This window comes from Oncorhynchus kisutch, unplaced genomic scaffold, assembly GCF_002021735.2.
Source record: "Oncorhynchus kisutch isolate 150728-3 unplaced genomic scaffold, Okis_V2 scaffold1053, whole genome shotgun sequence".
NCBI classification, from domain to species: Eukaryota; Metazoa; Chordata; class Actinopteri; order Salmoniformes; family Salmonidae; genus Oncorhynchus; species Oncorhynchus kisutch.
In genome coordinates, this window is record NW_022262998.1 from 38,715 (window position 1) to 58,933 (window position 20,219).

The window sequence follows — 20,219 nt, forward strand, 5'->3', positions numbered from 1 at the left end:
GTAACAGCACGTTCTAATATCTAAAGAACATGTCATAACATGCTAGGTAACAAATACGTCGAGGTATTATCACGTTTGATAAAGGTTTTATGTGCTATTTTTTTTATGTCAAACCGCGTGAGTGAACGTGATCACCTTTTTCAAGTCACATAGTTAGATACTTTGGTAGTCTGAGTGGATGTATATAATTCGTCAAGGTAATTTCATAAAGGATCAATCTATTTGAGATTTCTGGGTTCGTTTTACATGTCGTTTTTGTTTTTTTGTAAAATTCACGAGATGGTAAAATGGCGGATCCCACTCGGTCTGCATCAACGTACTTCAGTTCAGACAGTGAGGGTGCAGCAGAGAAAGACAATTTTACCGTTCCACTACTGTTTTGGAGATAAATATAATGATTATCAGTTTTCTACAGGTGTACTAATATTGAGACATTCAGTTGTTTCTGTCTGTCTATAAATGTTACTATGGTGTGAACGGAAATAATATTGGATTTTGATTGAAATAATACAGTGAAGACAAGGTTATTCAGGAAAATAGTACATAGTGCTGCCTGAAACATACTGCAATCTTGTACTACATGTTTTTTGAGTCATTTATGCATTTATGTGAATTCAGGAAATCTACTATAGATTAAGTTCTGTAGCCTAATTTAAAGTGTATGCTTTGTATAATGTGAATTAATTAATGTTTGTTGCCAATGCTTAGCTACCAGATCTATTGAAATGAGATCAGTGCTTGATTTGGACAGGAACTCACCGGAGCTGAGTACCGGCACCTCAAACGTCTACTGTTTGAGCTCATGTTCCTCTTATAGAATTTTAGCTCAACATTATTGTGGAGCTCCTTTACCTAAATATAAACCATATTTTTAGAGAATAAAGAAAGTCTTGACAGTTCTGGCACTAACTTTTGTGTCCGTTTCTCTTTATTAATACTGGCCAACTCAGATTAAGTCTGAGGCCGGTAACATCAACAGTGAGGACAAACCCAGCCTGACTCTCTCCTTCCACACTGAGTCCAAACCTACAGTCGCTGGGTCCTGATTGTGACAGTGGAGCCTAGTTTGCACAGCAGGATCCAGAGATGGCATCAGTGAAGCTGGAAGACTGCAGTCAAACACTGGAGCTGAATGTCAACATTAAAGATGAAGAAGAGGAGGAGGAGATTGGGACATCTGTTAATCATGGTAAGAGCTGGTTCTATCTAACTAAGTGTGTTATTCGTTCCAACTTCCCACTGTGCATGAAGAGTTGCTGTATAACTGTTATATTGATTTATTTTATTTCACCTTTTATGTAACCAGGTAGGCCAGTTGAGAACACCTTTATTTAACCAGGTGGGCCAGTTGAGAACACCTTTATTTAACCAGGTAGGCCAGTTGAGAACACCTTTATTTAACCAGGTAGGCCAGTTGAGAACACCTTTATTTAACCAGGTAGGCTAGTTGAGAACACCTTTATGTAACCAGGTAGGCCAGTTGAGAACACCTTTATGTAACCAGGTAGGCCAGTTGAGAACACCTTTATGTAACCAGGTAGGCCAGTTGAGAACACCTTTATGTAACCAGGTAGGCCAGTTGAGAACACCTTTATGTAACCAGGTAGGCCAGTTGAGAACACCTTTATGTAACCAGGTAGGCCAGTTGAGAACACCTTTATGTAACCAGGTAGGCCAGTTGAGAACACCTTTATGTAACCAGGTAGGCCAGTTGAGAACACCTTTATGTAACCAGGTAGGCCAGTTGAGAACACCTTTATTTAACCAGGTAGGCCAGTTGAGAACACCTTTATGTAACCAGGTAGGCCAGTTGAGAACACCTTTATGTAACCAGGTAGGCCAGTTGAGAACACCTTTATGTAACCAGGTAGGCCAGTTGAGAACACCTTTATTTAACCAGGTAGGCCAGTTGAGAACACCTTTATTTAACCAGGTAGGCCAGTTGAGAACAAGTTCTCATTTACAACTGTGACCTGGCCAAGATAAAGCAAAGCAGTGCGACAAAAACAACACAGAGTTACACATGGGATAAACAAACGAAAAATCTAAATGCAGTGTGTGCAAATGTAGTAAGATTAGTGAGGTAAGGCAATAAAATAATTAACAACAAGTGGGACACAATCATGAAGTGGAACGACCAATTTATCAGTTTTTGATTTGTTAAAAAAGTTTGAAATATCCAATAAATGTCGTTCCACTTCATGATTGTGTCCCACTTGTTGTTGATTCTTCACAAAAAAATACAGTTTAATATCTTTATGTTTGAAGCCTGAAATGTGGCAAAAGGTCGCAAAGTTCAAGGGGGCCGAATACTTTCGCAAGGCACTGTATGTTTGGCAGCACGAGTGAAGGAGGCTTTGTTGTGAAATAGGAAGCCGATTCTAGATTTAATTTTGGATTGGAGATGCTTACTGTGAGTCTGGAAGGAGAGTTTACAGTCTAACCAGACACCTAGGTATTTGTAGTTGTCCACATATTCTAAGTCAGAACCGTCCAGAGTAGTGATGCTAGGCGGACGGGTACGGGCAGTGATCGGTTGATGAGCATGCATTTAGCTTTACTAGCATTTAAGAGCAGTTGGGGGGGCCACGGAAGGAGTGTTGTATGGCATTGAAGCTCGTCTGGAGATTTAACACAGTGTCCAAAGAAGGGCCGGAGGTATACAGAATGGTGTCGTCTGCGTACATGTAGATCAGAGAATCACCAGCAGCAAGAGCGAGATCATTGATATATACAGAGAATTGATCCCTGTGGCACCCCCATAGAGACTGACAGATGTCCGGACAACAGGCCCTCCGATTTGATAGACTGAACTCTGTCTGAGATGTAGTTGGTGAACCAAGCGAGGCAGTCATTTGACAAACCAAGGCTATTGAGTCTGCCAATAAGAATGTGGTGATTGACAGAGTCGAAAGCCTTGGCCAGGTCAATGAAGACGGCTGCACAGTACTGTCTTTTATCGATGGCAGTTGTGATATTGTTTAGGACCTTGAGCGTGGCTGAGGTGCACCCGTGACCAGCTCGGAAACCAGATTGCATAGCAGAGAAGGTACGGTGGGATTCGAAATGGTCGGTGATCTGTTTGTTAACTTGGCTTTTGAATACTTTAGAAAGGCAGGGCAGGATTTCATGATGAACTGTTTCAATGAGAAGGTAGATGTTATTTCATGCTACTTACACTTGCATGGTTTGACACCAGTATTGCCAGCATTTGTTTTATTCACTGGGCTGTCTGGAGTGTTCAGAGAGGAGACTAAAGAAGTGAAGTAGACAAACTGCCAGTGTTTTAAAGTTCTATGAAGTGAGTCTGTGTAGTTACTAACCCTTGTGATAGTGAGTGGAGGTTGATTATAGCTCATCATTTTCATAACATATGAGGTACTTTTAGAATAGTTTTATTCCCCTTTTGTATTGTACAGCCTACTGATATGAATACGTACAGTACCAGCCTACTGATATGAATACGTACAGTACCAGACTACTGATATGAATACGTACAGTACCAGACTACTGATATGAATACGTACAGTACCAGACTACTGATATGAATACGTACACTGCCAGACTACTGATATGAATACGTACAGTACCAGCCTACTGATATGAATACGTACAGTACCAGCCTACTGATATGAATACGTACAGTACCAGCCTACTGATATGAATACGTACAGTACCAGACTACTGATATGAATACGTACAGTACCAGACTACTGATATGAATACGTACAGTACCAGACTACTGATATGAATACGTACAGTACCAGACTACTGATATGAATACGTACAGTACCAGACTACTGATATGAACACATACAGTAACACCTTACTGATATGAATACGTACAGTACCAGACTACTGATATGAATACGTACAGTACCAGACTACTGATATGAATACGTACAGTACCAGACTACTGATATGAATACGTACAGTACCAGACTACTGATATGAATACGTACAGTACCAGACTACTGATATGAATACGTACAGTACCAGACTACTGATATGAATACGTACAGTACCAGACTACTGATATGAATACGTACAGTACCAGACTACTGATATGAATACGTACAGTACCAGACTACTGATATGAATACGTACAGTACCAGACTACTGATATGAATACGTACAGTACCAGACTACTGATATGAATACGTACAGTACCAGACTACTGATATGAATACGTACAGTACCAGCCTACTGATATGAATACGTACAGTACCAGACTACTGATATGAATACGTACAGTACCAGACTACTGATATGAATACGTACAGTACCAGACTACTGATATGAATACGTACAGTACCAGACTACTGATATGAATACGTACAGTACCAGACTACTGATATGAATACGTACAGTACCAGACTACTGATATGAATACGTACAGTACCAGACTACTGATATGAATACGTACAGTACCGGCCTACTGATATGAATACGTACAGTACCGGCCTACTGATATGAATACGTACAGTACCGGCCTACTGATATGAATACGTACAGTACCGGCCTACTGATATGAATACGTACAGTACCAGACTACTGATATGAATACGTACAGTACCAGACTACTGATATGAATACGTACAGTACCGGCCTACTGATATGAATACGTACAGTACCGGCCTACTGATATGAATAGATACACTACCAGACTACTGATATGAATAGATACAGTACCAGACTACTGATATGAATACGTACAGTACCAGCCTACTGATATGAATACGTACAGTACCAGCCTACTGATATGAATACGTACAGTACCAGACTACTGATATGAATACGTACAGTACCAGACTACTGATATGAATACGTACAGTACCAGACTACTGATATGAATACGTACAGTACCAGCCTACTGATATGAATACGTACAGTACCAGACTACTGATATGAATACGTACAGTACCAGACTACTGATATGAATACGTACAGTACCAGACTACTGATATGAATACGTACAGTACCAGACTACTGATATGAATACGTACAGTACCAGACTACTGATATGAATACGTACAGTACCAGACTACTGATATGAATACGTACAGTACCAGACTACTGATATGAATACGTACAGTACCGGCCTACTGATATGAATACGTACAGTACCGGCCTACTGATATGAATACGTACAGTACCGGCCTACTGATATGAATACGTACAGTACCGGCCTACTGATATGAATACGTACAGTACCAGACTACTGATATGAATACGTACAGTACCAGACTACTGATATGAATACGTACAGTACCGGCCTACTGATATGAATACGTACAGTACCGGCCTACTGATATGAATAGATACACTACCAGACTACTGATATGAATAGATACAGTACCAGACTACTGATATGAATACGTACAGTACCAGCCTACTGATATGAATACGTACAGTACCGGCCTACTGATATGAATACGTACAGTACCAGCCTACTGATATGAATACGTACAGTACCAGACTACTGATATGAATACGTACAGTGTGTTCGGAAAGTATTCAGACCCCTTGATTTTTTACCACATTTTGTTACGTTACAGCCTTATTTTAAAATTGATTAAATGAAAAATGTCCCTCATCAATCTACCCACAATACCCCATAATGACAAAGCAAACACAGGTTTTTAGAAATGTTTTCACATTTATAAAACATTTAAAACAAATACCTTATTTACATAAGTATTCAGACCCTTTGCTATGAGACTCGACATTGAGCTCAGGTGCATCTTGTTTCCATTGATCATCCTTGAGATATCTCTACAACTTGATTGTTGTCAACCTGTGGTAAATTCAATTGATTGGACATGATTTGGAAAGGCACACACCTGTCTATATAAGGTCCCATATTTCACAGTGCATGTCAGAGTAAAAACTAAGTCACGTGGTCGAAGGAATTGTCCGTAGAACTCCATGAAAGGAAAAATTCACAAGGTGGTAAAATGGCGGCCCCCACATGGTCTGTGTCAACAGACTTCAGTGCAGGCAGTGTGGTTGCAGCAGGGAGACAATTTTACGGTTGCTCTACTGTTTTGAAGCTAAAGGTATTGATTATCGGTTTACTACATGTGAAATAATATTGACACATTCAGTTTGTCTTTATCTATGGTGTGAACAGGAAATACAATTGTTTTTTGAAGTAAACCATGAATACAAGGTTATCAATGAAAATATCACATAGTGATGCCTAAAACAAACTGTAACCTTGTACTAAATGGTTTTTGAGTCTTTTATGCATTTATCTACTACAGGTTAAGTTTTAGCTCAAATGTATTATGAAGCTCCTGCACCTAAATATAAACCGTACCAGCACAAAATGTTTATCGACAACTATTTCAGTCCAAGTCAGGCACTGATTTGGATAATTGAACAAAATATATATATTTAATAAAGAATAAAGACCTTGCCAAAACTGTCAAGAAAATAACTTGTGTCTGTTTCTCATATACTATTTGCAGACTCAGGTATGAGGCCGTTAACATCAACAGTGAGGACAAACCCAGCCCTCCTCTCTCCTTCCACACTGAGTCCAAACCTACAGTCACTGGGTCCTGATTGTGACAGTGGAGCCCAGTTTTCACTGCAGGATCCAGAGATGGCATCAGTGAAGCTGGAAGACTGCAGTCAAACACTGGAGCTGAATGTCAACATTAAAGATGAAGAAGAGGAGGAGAAGATTGGGACATCTGTTAGTCATGGTAAGAGCTGGTTCTGTCTAATTTTGTTGTTTGTTACAACTTCTCCGCTGTGTATGAAAAGTTGCAGTATAACTGTTTCATGATGAACTGTTTCAATGAGAAGGTAGATGTTATTTCAGGATACTGACACTTGCATGGTTTGACACCAATATTGTCAGCATTTGTTTTATTCACTGGGCTGTCTGGAGTGTTCAGAGAGTAGACTGAAGAAGTGTAGTAAAACTGACAGTGTTTTTAAATTCTATGAAATGAGTTGTGATAGTGAGTGGAGGATGATATGGCTGAGATAGTTTTGGATTAGTTTTATTCCCCTTTTGTATTGTGCAGCCTACTGATATGAATTACGTACAGGTAGCCTAGTGGCTAGAGAGATGGCCAGTAATCGAAAGGTTGCTGGATCGAATCCCTGAGCTGACAAGGTCAAAATAAACTCGGCAAAAAAATAAACGTCCTCTTACTGTCAACTGCGTTTATTTTCAGCAAACTTCATGTGTAAATATTTGTATGTAAAATAACAAGATTCAAAAACAGACATAAACTGAACAAGTTCCATGGACATGTGACTAACAGAATAGAATAATGTGTCCCTGAACAAAGGGGGGGGTCAAAAACAAAAGTAACAGTCAGTATCTGGTGTGGCCACCAGCTGCATTAAGTACCGCAGTGCATCTCCTCATGGACTGCACCAGATTTGCCAGTTCTTGCTGTGAGATGTTACCCCACTCTTCCACCAAGGCACCTGCAAGATCCCGGACATTTCCTGGGGGAATGGTCCTATCCCTCACCCTCCGATCCTACAGGTCCCAGACGTGCAAAACACTGACATTCCTGTCTAGCAGGTGTGATGTTCGGATGTATCGATCCTGTTCAGGTGTTGTGGTCTATTCCAAAGGCCAAAATCAACATCCTCACGAATTCTATGCAAAGGAGATGTGTGCCGGAGGAGGCAGCGGCAGCTACCAATTTCTCCAGTGCTTAATGTGTAAATTGGGAGGTGCTGGAACCAAAAGTGAGCCGGAGGTGGTGACCTGCGGGTCTCCGAGGTACCAGAACACGTTAAATAAAATACCTTTTATAATAAAGCATTATCATGGCTTTAGTGTACTGGCATATTATAATTGTTTTATTTTATTTAACTAGGCAAGGCGGCAGGGTAGCCTAGTGGTTAGAGCGTTGGACTAGTAACCGGAAGGTTGCGAGTTCAAACCCCCGAGCTGACCAGGTACAATTCTGTCGTTCTGCCCCTGAACAGGCAGTTAACCCACTGTTCCCAGGCCGTCATTGAAAATAAGAATGTGTTCTTAACTGACTTGCCTGGTTAAATAAAGGTAAAATTAAAAAATTAAAAGTCAGTTAAGAACCAATTCTTATTTACAGTGACTGCCTACCTGTACCAAACCCATGGAGATGCTTGGGAAAATGGTCACCATAATTTACAAATAAATTCATGAAAAATCCTACAATGTGATTTTCTGGATTTTTTTTCTCATTTTGTCTGTCATAGTTGAAGTGTACCTATGATGAAAATTACAGGCCTCTCTCTCATCTTTTTAAGTGGGAGAACTTGCACAATTGGTGGCTGACTAAATACTTTTTTCCCCCACTGTATAAGAATTCGGCCAAATCGGTTTCCAAAAATACCGATTTCTGATTGTTATGAAAACCTGAAATCGGCCATTCCGATTAATCGGTTGACCTCTACTTCAGATCCCACGCGAAGCTATTGACAAAATCCAACTTGAATGTGTACACCGCTTCGGACAGAGAGGCCAAAGGTATGAACGCCCAATCGTTGCCAAATTTGCTTCATTTAAAGATAAAATAATGGTTAAAAGCCTGGGTAAAAGACTTGCTGGGACCAAAATTGTCATGAATGATCAGTTTCCGAAGGAAATTGCAGAACGGCGTAAAGTTCTGTATCCAATTTTCAAAGAAAATAGATTAAAAGGGAAACGAGTAGCTCTCGTCGTTGATAAACTATATATTGATAACCAGTTGTTCAGAGACACAAAGACTACTCCATGGTTATTTTAATAATTACAAAGTTCTCATAGATGAGGAAAATAATGAAACACAATTCTAGCCCGGTTATGGATTGTAACAATACAATAAAAAAAAGCTTTTGTATATATCTTCACCTGTAACTAATTGGAACACACAAGCACTAATTCAACATGGTGAAGACAAAAACCAAGTAAACAGAAGGCATAGTATGTGTGGATGGTGTGGGTGTGTTTATTATTTTAAATGTATTGTTTTGTTTGGGAAAGTTGAGTGAGTAATGGAATGGTTGCATATCCCAGAACCAATGTATTGCTGTGGGCCAGGGTATGAGCGGGCTGTCAATGTTCAGATGGTGGATATACTTTTATAATGAATTATACTTCTTATTTATTTATTGTCCTATCATGGTGGAACAGTTTTAAAATAACTTATACATTTGATTTATTTATTGTCCTATCATGGGGAACCACACTTTTAAAATAATTTATATCTTATTTATTTATTATTATTATTTATTTATTTATCCTTATTTATCCTTATCCTTAGCTGTCAATGTTCAGATGATGCATATACTTTTATAATGAATTATACTTCTTATTTATTTATTGTCCTATCATGGGGAACCACACTTTTAAAATAAATTATATCTATTTATTTATTTATCCTAATTTAATGGTACGGTCCACAACCCTATACCCTAGACACCCACTTGAATGACCCAGATACTAAGGAGAAATCCCTAACTGTTTTATGGGCCTGCTGTAAGAGGTCTGTATGCAGCCAAAATGCGGTCAGAGACCAAGAGCAGTACTGCCCCCTCAAGATTCTGAGCCTGCCTGGCAGGGTTGGTCCTGCAAAGCCAAAGGCCCCTAAAGGGAGAGCATACTACACAAGGACATTCTCAAAGCTGCTAATGAGAACCTTGACGACCTTGTACCTATCCGGTGGGGATTCCGGTGGGGTGCCCCCACCCAGGCAGTGGCAGTGCTGGCAACACTAGCTGCAGTAACCCATGGGGGGGGTCACACTCTGACATTCAGAGAGAGGGTATATTGTGACCCTGGTGGCGCAAAATCAAAGTCTGACTGCATGGAGATGCTTGGGAATATGGTCAATATGGGTGACTGTATTGTGGGTGTTTCAGGGAAAAGGTGTACATTTGACCTCCATCATCTAGGATGTGACAATGGTTCATAAAATCTCTCAATTTCTGCCCATTTTTTTTTTTGCTGTCTTGCAGGCCTTCTCATACAGCTGCAACTGTAAGTGCATTTGTAAATCAAGGCCTTTCTTGAGTTGGGCTCTGGGATGGTGCAACTGTTGAGAATGTGAGTTTATGGTTGTGTGGGGGGAAAGGGTTGAGTGTGTGTGGGTGTATGTGTGTATCCCACAAATGTTGCGAAGGAGTAAAAGATGTTAGGGACGATAGAGGATGATCCAGAGCTATACAAACCGGGGTGAGGGCGATGGAAAGGCATTTGGCAGTTGATCTACTTCAACTCGGTAAATGGAACTGTGAGCTTTTTTCGAAGGATGGATCCCAATCTGTTCAGGGCTATGGGATACGGGGGGGTCGGGGGTGGTCTGCCGGGCATTGGGATGACAACCCAACTCGGGATGAGGGCTTTTAGCGGGTGGAATAGTAGGGACCAATTGGAGGTTTACCTAGTAGCAATGCAAATATCATGGTACAGCTATATAGACACTCATGACACATCATGTAACTTTTTAATGGTACATTTATAAACATAATATTTTGATAAATAGAATTGAAAGTTGTCTCATGGTAAGTGGTGAAATAAGTATGGCCAGTTACAATTGTAATGGCCTAGCAGGTAATAAGAAAAGACGATCAGTATTTACCTGGCTAAAAGAGAAGGAATATAATATCTATTGTTTACAGGAAACCCATTCAACAAAAAATGTACTGGGGGGGGGCGAAATATATTTCTCCCATGGGCAAAGAAATTCAAAAGGGGTGATGGTTTTAATTAACAGTAATTTTGATCCAAATGTACAAATTGTCCAAATAGATTATCACAGTAGATGGATTATTATAAATATGTTATTGGACAATTAACAGATATGGCTCATTAATCTATACGGTCTGAATAATGATGATCCAAGCTTCTTTAAAAATATATATAAGAATTTATCAACTCTACAAGCAACACTAGACTCTATTATTATGGTGGGAGATTTTAATATGGTCTTAAATACCTCTATGGACCAGAAAGGAAATCGCACTACAAACTATCACCCTCAGACACTTAAGGAGTTAGTGGATATATGGAGACTTAAATACCCTGACCTAGTGAGATATACATGGCGGAGGCTTAATCCATCTAGTCGTCTTGACTACTTTCTTATGCCATTCTCTCTGGCACCAAAAGTTTAAAAAGTGTTGATAGGGGACAAGATGCGGCCGGATCATCACATAATTGGCATATATATATATTTATATATTACTCTTACAGAATTTCCATGTGGGTGAGGATATTGGAAATTTAATCAAAGCCTACTAGATGATAATAAATTGTTCAGAACTAGGACAGGAGAATTTATAACTGACTTTTTCAGACATAACATAGGTACAGCAGATCCCCTTATTGTATGGGACACTTAAGTGTGCCTTTAGAGGCCATGCAATTCAGTACTCCTCTATAAAACAAAAGCGATTTAGATCAAGAGTCCATATTATTAACAAAGGAAATTGAAGGACTAACAGAACAGTTAGATAGCAATAAAAACGGTACCATAGAGGCACAGAATAAGTTAGAGGAAAAACACAAAGAAATGGAGGAACCTATTCAGTGTAATATATTATAAAAAATAAAGCGAACTGGATGGAATATGGGGGAAAATGCACCAAATTCTATTTCAATCTTCAATATAGAAATGCTACCAAAAAAAAGTATTAAAACTTGTTACAAATGATGGAGTCACATGATTCACCAAATGAATGGAGTCGCATGATTCACCGAATGAATGATGGAGTCACATGATTCACCAAATGAATGGAGTCGCATGATTCACCAAATGAATGGAGTCACATGATTCACCAAATGAATGGAGTCGCATGATTCACCAAATGAATGATGGAGTCACATGATTCACCAAATGAATGATGGAGTCACATGATTCACCGAATGAATGATGGAGTCACACGATTCACCAAATGAATGATGGAGTCACATGATTCACCAAATGAATGGAGTCGCATGATTCACCAAATGAATGGAGTCGCATGATTCACCAAATGAATGGAGTCGCATGATTCACCAAATGAATGGAGTCACATGATTCACCAAATGAATGGAGTCGCATGATTCACCGAATGATGGAGTCACATGATTCACCAAATGAATGGAGTCGCATGATTCACCAAATGAATGGAGTCACATGATTCACCGAATGAATGGAGTCGCATGATTCACCGAATGAATGATGGAGTCACATGATTCACCAAATGATGGAGTCACATGATTCACCGAATGAATGATGGAGTCACATGATTCACCGAATGAATGATGGAGTCACATGATTCACCAAATGATGGAGTCACATGATTCACCAAATGAATGATGGAGTCACATGATTCACCAAATGAATGATGGAGTCACATGATTCACCAAATGAATGGAGTCACATGATTCACCAAATGAATGATGGAGTCACATGATTCACCAAATGAATGATGGAGTCACATGATTCACCAAATGAATGGAGTCACAAGATTCACCGAATGAATGATGGAGTCACACGATTCACCGAATGAATGATGGAGTCACACGATTCACCGAATGAATGATGGAGTCACACGATTCACCGAATGAATGATGGAGTCACACGATTCACCGAATGAATGATGGAGTCACACGATTCACCGAATGAATGATGGAGTCACACGATTCACCGAATGAATGATGGAGTCACACGATTCACCGAATGAATGATGGAGTCACACGATTCACCGAATGAATGATGGAGTCACACGATTCACCGAATGAATGATGGAGTCACACATGATTCACCGAATGAATGATGGAGTCACACGATTCACCGAATGAATGATGGAGTCACACGATTCACCAAATGAATGATGGAGTCACACATGATTCATCAAATGATATTTTGAAAGAGGAAGTAAAGTACTTTAAGAATATGTTTTAGTTTCAGGCTCCTCCATCTCCACTAACTGAAACTAATTGTATGGATTTTTTCCCTAATAATAATCATGTTAAAATTAACATCTGTACAGAAAGACTCATGTGAAGGCCAAATTACAGAGGAGGAACTGCTTGGTGCAATTGGGGCCTTTAAGGATGGGAAAACTCCAGGGCTGGATGGCATACCAGTGGAAGTATGTATGCATGTTTTAACCACTCCTATATAAATGGTAGATTATCAGACACACAACAAGAAGGTCTGATATCATTATTACTGAAACCGGACCCAAGTGGTGTGTATATATAAAGATCCAGTCCATTTAAAAAATTGGAGACCTCTTACACTTCAGTGTTGTGATGCAAAAATTCTAGCAAAATGCTTGGCGCATAGAATTTAAAAAAGTATTGTCAGCTATTATTCATAGTAATCAGACAGTTTTTTTTACATGGACGATACATTGGAGATAATATAAGACAAGTACTGGAAACAATAGAATACTATGAAATATCAGGGACACCAGGCCTGGTTTTCATAGCTGATTTTGAGAAGGCTTTTGATAAAGTACGACTGGAGTTTATATATAAATGCGTGGAATATTTCAGTTTTGGGGAATCTCTTTATAAAATGGGTTAAAGTTATGTATAGTAACCCTAGGTGTAAAATAGTAAATAATGGCTACATCTCAGTTTTAAACTATTTAGAGGAATAAAACAAGGTTGTCCACTATCGGCATATCTATTTATTATTGCCATCAAAATGTTAGCTGTTAAGATTAGATCAAACAATATTTAGGGATTACAAAATCCGTGGCTTAAAAACTAAGGTGTCATTGTATGCTGATGATTTATGTTTTCTTTTAAAACCACAATTAGAGTCTCTCCACGGCCTCATAGAGGATCTAGATACTTTTGCTATTCTCTCTGGATTAAAACCAAATTATGACGAGTACTATATTACGTATTGGATCACTAAATAAATGCAAATTTTAAAATTACCATGTAGTTTACCAATAAAATGGTCTGGCGGAGATGTGGACATACTCTGTATACACATTTGGTTAGCAAGCGGCGATGATCCAGATGAAAAGGTTCAGAGTTTGCTGGTAGGAATCCGGAGGATATGGAGAGAAAAATAGGTCCGGTTTGCTCTGGTTTGAAACGCGTTGTAAGAACTGGCGAGAGCTGTCCGAGCTAAAGGTAAGCTGCTGACCGCTAGCAGTGGTTAGCTGACTGATAGCTGGTAGCTAGTTAGCTAGTTAGCTTCAGTTGAGGGACTTCAGTTCTGAGGTAAATAGAAATCATTTAGGAATAAAAACAGATCCACACCACATTGGGTGAGGCGGGTTGAAGGAGAGTATTTGAAGTTGAGGTTAGGAAAAATATTAAAAAGAATGCGAAGAAAAAGATATACATGGCACAAGACTGACTGCTACGCCATCTTGGAACTGAGTGGATGTAAATCATTTTCTCAAGGTCATTTAATAATCAAATCAATTTATTTGAGATTTCTGAGTTCGTTTTACATGCTATTGGTTTTGTGTAAAGCTGGGAAAATGGCGGCGCCCACTGTCTGCGTCAAACAGAGGCAATTTCATGGTCGCACTACTGTTTTGAAGCTGAATGTAATGATGATCAGTCCTACATGTGTACTAATATTCAGACGCATTCCGTTTCTATCTTTGTCTATAAATGTTAATATGGTGTGAACGGGAAATACAATTGGTTTTTGATTTAAATAATACAGTGAAGACAAGGTTATTCAGGAAAATAGTACATAGTGCTGCCTAAAACATACTGCAACCTTGTACTAAATGGTTTTTGAGTCGTTTATTAATTTATGTAAATCCAAGAAATCTACTATAGGTTAAGTTACGTTGTGTAGCGTGTACTTTGTCTAATTTGAATGAATTCTTGTTTTGTTGTCAATGCTTACCTACCTCATCTATTGAAATGAGATGGACAGGAGCTCACTGGAGCTGAGTACCAGGAGCTGAGTACCAGCACCTCAATATTCTACTGCTTGAGCTCATGTTCCTCTTACAGAATATTAGCTCTACAGTATTGTGGAGCTGCTGCACCTAAATATAAACAGTACCGACACATATTTCAGTCCAAGTCAAGCACTGAATTAGATAATTGCACAAGAAAAAATAGAATATATTTTAATAGAGAGTGAAGAGGGTGCCGGAACTGTCAAGACAATAACTTTTTGTCGGTTTCTCATTGTTACTACAGGACGACTAGAATTAAGTCTGAGGCCGGTAACATCAACAGTGAGGACAAACTCAGCCTGCCTCTCTCCTTCCACACTGAGTCAGAACCTACAGTCACTGGGTCCTGATTGTGACAGTGGAGCCCAGTTTGTACTGCAGGATCCAGAGATGGCATCAGTGAAGCTGGAAGACTGCAGTCAAACACTGGAGCTGAATGTCAACATTAAAGATGAAGAAGTGGAGGAGAAGATTGGGAAATCTGTTTCTCATGGTAAGAGCAGGTTCTATCTAACTAAGTTTGTTATTAATTCCAACTGTGTATGAAAAGTTGCAGTAGAACTGTTTCATGATGAACTGTTTCAATGAGAAGGTAGATGTTAATTCATGCTACTCCTACTTACATGGTTTGACACCAGTATTGCCAGCATTTGTTTTATTCACTGGGATATCTGGAGTGCTCAAAGAATAGTACACCTAAGTGGTGAAGTAGACAATCTGCCAGTGTTTTAAAGTTCTATGAAATTAGTCTTTAAAAAACAAAGAAAACATACCTTTTATTTATCTAGGCAAGTCAGTTAAGAACAAATGATTAGTTACATTGACGGCCTACCCCCGGCCAAACCCGGACAACGCTGGGCCAATTGTGAGCCACCCTATAGGACTCCCAATCATGGCCAGATGTGATACAGCCTGGTTACTAACCCTTTGACAGTGAGTGGAGGATGATATGGCTTTTACCCACTTTTAGAATAGTTCTGTTCCCTTTTCTATTGTGCAGTCTACAGATATAAATATGTATGTCTCCCGGTACAGCCAGAAGAGTACTGGCCCCCCATTTGAGCCTGGTTCCTCTCTATGTTTCTTCTTAGGTTCCTGCTTGCTGGCAAGTTTTTCGTGGCCACTTTGTTTCTACATCGCTTGCTCTTTGGGGATTGAGGCTGGGTTTCTGTAAAGCACTTTGTGACAACTTCTGATGTAATAAGGGCTACATAAAATACATGTGATTGACATGTATATCACATCAACTGACTGGTTCTTCTGATGTTGTTCACACAGGAGACAATGTTGAGACATTCTCTACATCTAGAGAGCAACAGCAGGAAGATCCCAGAGCTAAGAGGTCTCACCCCTGCCCACATTGTGAGGAGATTTTCCCATTTCTATCAAAGCTAAAAGTACACCTAAAAATACACACAGGAGAGAATCGGTATTCCTATACTGACGGTGGGAAGAATTTCACAACATCCAAGGCTCTGACAGTTCATCAGAGAGTGCACACAGGAGAGAAGCTGTTCCCCTGCTCTGACTGTGTAAAATGCTTCACAACATCAACTAGGCTAAAGGTTCATCAAAGAACACACACAGGAGAGAAGCCTTACATCTGCTCTGACTGTGGGAAGAGTTTCTCTCTACTGCGCAACTTAAAACGACACGAACGTATACACACAGGAGAGAAGCTTTATTCCTGCTCTGACTGTGCCGCGAGGTTCTCTCTACTGTGCAACTTAAAACGACATGAATGTATACACACAGGAGAGAAGCCTTACTCCTGCTCTGACTGTGGAAAGAGTTTCTCTCTACTGGGCCACTTAAAAAGACACCAACATATACATACGGGAGAGAAGCCTTACTCCTGCTCTGACTGTGGAAAGAGTTTCTCTCGACTGGGCCACTTAAAAACACATAAACATATACATACAGGAGAGAAGCCTTTCTCCTGCTCTGACTGTGTAAAATGCTTCACAACATCAACTGAGCTAAAAGTCCATAAAAGAACACACACAGGAGAGAAGCCTTACTGCTGCTCTGATTGTGTAAAATGCTTCACAACATCAACTAGGCTAAAAGTTCATCAGAGAACACACACAGGAGAGAAGCCTTACATCTGCTCTGACTGTGCGGCGAGTTTCTCTGTACTGTGCCACTTAAAACGACATGAAAGTATACACACAGGAGAAAAGCCTTACTCCTGCTCTGACTGTGCGGCGAGTTTCTCTCTACTGTGCAACTTAAAACGACATCAACGTTTACACACAGGAGAGAAGCCTTATCACTGCACTGACTGTGAGAAGAGATTCTACAGATTGGGCCATTTAAAAAGACACCAATGTATACATAAAGGAGAGAAGTTTTCTCAGACCAGCTAAGATTAGACACTCCACTTAATGACATGAGAATTAAATAATTGGCAACGTTGAATTGAATCAAATGAAGAAAGCGTAGAACACTCAATTGTTATCCTGTTGTTTCTCACTGTGAGAGAACTGTACAGAGGGAATGGAGCATTCTAGAATGTTAGCCTCTCTTTACTGATCAGTGTACACCTTGACAGTTTTGGTGAGTAGTGTTAGCATCTACTGTAAAGATATTGAGATGACCTTGGATTTGCCCTTAAGGTTGAATATCCTTTGTGAGGCGTCTCACTATAGAGTGGAGTCTGATGGGTAACTGAGTGGTACTGCTTCACTCTGCAGTTTTCTGTGGGATTTAGCTAGTAGATACAACATGCACTGAGTGTACAAAACATTAACGACACCTGTTCTTTCCTTGACATATCCTTAATGATCTAGTTGTTGTGTATTTATTATAGATCCTCATTAGCTTTCAACAAAAAACAAACTGTGGTTGCACTGGACTAAGGAATGAAAACACTGGACACTGGAAAATTGGAAACATACTGCCTGGTCTGATGAATCCCAGTTCCTGCTGTTTCATACTGATGGGAGGAAATGGTGGAAAAAGTACCTAACTGTCATACTTGAGTAAAAGTAATGATACCTTAATATAAAATGACTCAATTAAAAGTGAGTCACCCAGTAAAATACTACTTGAGTAAAAGTATTTGGTTGTAAAGATACTTAAGTATCAAAAGTGAAAGTATGAATAATTTCAAATTCCTTCAATTAAGTAAACCAGATGGCACATTTGTCTTTAAAAAAAATATATATATAGTACGGATAGCAAGGAGCAGACTCCAACACTCAGACATCATTTACAAACAAAGCATTTGTGTTTAGTGAGTCTGCCAGATCAGAGGCAGTGGGGAGGAACAGGGATGTTATCTTTAAGTGTGTGAATTGGACCATTTCCTGTCCTGCTAATCATAAAAAATGTAAGGGGTACTTTTGGGTGTCAGGGAAAATGTATGGAGTAAAAAGTAAATGATTTTCTTTAGGAATATAGTGAAGTAAAAGTTGTGAACAATATAAATAGTAAAGTACAGATACAACTAAAGTAGGTCTTCAAATAATTTATTCTTTAGTACTTTACACCACTGCATGCATCCATGCTGTGTGTCAGCATTGCAGGCTGGTGGTGTGATGGTTGGGGTGTGTTTTCAGGGCACACATTGGGCCCCTTGATAAAAGCTGAGCAATGTTTGAATGCTACAGGATATCTAAAGAATCCTTACCAATCAGGTGCCTCCCTTCATGGCAGCAGTGTATCCATCTGCAAATAGATTTCTTCAGCAGTATTATGCCACAAGACTTGTCCAGGAATGGTTCCAAGAACATGACAGAGAATTCAGTTTACTGTGGGAGGAGATGGAACGAGCTATTCAGAGTAGACACCTTGGACAGTCTATGCACCAATGAATTGAGGATGTTCTGAGGACAAAGGGGGGTGCAACTCAATATTTTGGAGGTGTTCCTAATGTTTTGTACGCAGTGTATATCGGATAAAGATGGGGTGGTCAGTTTTTAGCATTGGTATCGGTGTATTATTTTATTACTAACTTTTGTTTAATGATTAACAGACTGAATCTACTACTTGTTTATTTAATTGTCTTTAATACTTAATTCATTATTGTAGTCATTGATGATGAATGTATTTGAATAACTGTATTGAAGTCGATTGATCTGGTGGCAGGTAGCCTAGTGGTTAAGAGTGTTGGGCCAGTAACTGAAAGGTTGCTTGTTTGAATCCCGAGCCGACTAGGTGAAAAATCTGTCATTGTGCCCTTGAGCAAGGCAATTAACCCTTATTTGTCCTGTAAGTTGCTCTGGATAAAAACATCTCCTAAATGACAAAAATGTAATGAAAAATAATGTTTGTACATACATTTTTTTCTCTCTTGTGTATAATTAAATGAAATAAACTGTTTGAAGTGACATACTGTATATACAATACACAACATTACCACTTTGTTTACCCTGGCCAGAGGGACAGGACCATAGTAAACTAGACTATGTAACTGCTGTTGTTAGTAGCCTAGAGTTTCCATGTAATACAGCATGTCAGATCACTAATGATTAGGTGTTAAGGCTGCTACATTTCTGCTTATGTCTTTTGGGAGTGATATGTTATCAGGCTAAGTAACTACTAGGTACATTATTTACTAATTTCAATCTTATACCAACCAACCCTATGCTTGGTGTGACTGTTATGGTCAGAACAGACCATCTGATATGCACTTAAATATTGTAATATGCAACTTTGAATTAAAATGTAAGAGGACCAGTGCTTCTACAGTGAATCACATTGTGCTGTTTGAGAGAGATGTTGTTAGACTGCATTGTATCATTGTTTCCTCTTCTGAGTGCACTGGTGGGCAACAATATAATTTCAATTCACAGAGACAATGAATATTTCAAATACTTATTTTCCACCATAATTTGTAAATAAATTCATTAAATCCTACAATGTGATTTTCTGTATTTTTTTTCTCATTTTGTCTGTCATAGTTGAAGTGTACCTATGATGAAAATTACAGGCCTCTCTCATATTTTTAAGTGGGAGAACTTGCACAATTGGTGGCTGACTAAATACTTTTTTGCCCCACTGTATGCCTTGATGATACTCAGAAACATGTATTTACCACATCAAAATCTTAATTTCTAAAGTAATGTGAAATATTATCTTAAGAACAAGTATAAAAGGTTCACATATGGGAAAATCATCAATATCAATTGTAATTCAATACACCGTTGCCACAACAATATGTACCGTGATGGTAATGACTTAGCGTTGTGGTAATGACAGAGTGTGGTGGTAATGACTTAGCGTTTGTGGTAATGATTTGGCGTTGGTGGTAATGACTTAGCTTTGGTAATGACATTTCATATAAAACAAATGATGAAAAATACCATGAAACATTTTAATGTCACAGTAGTACATGT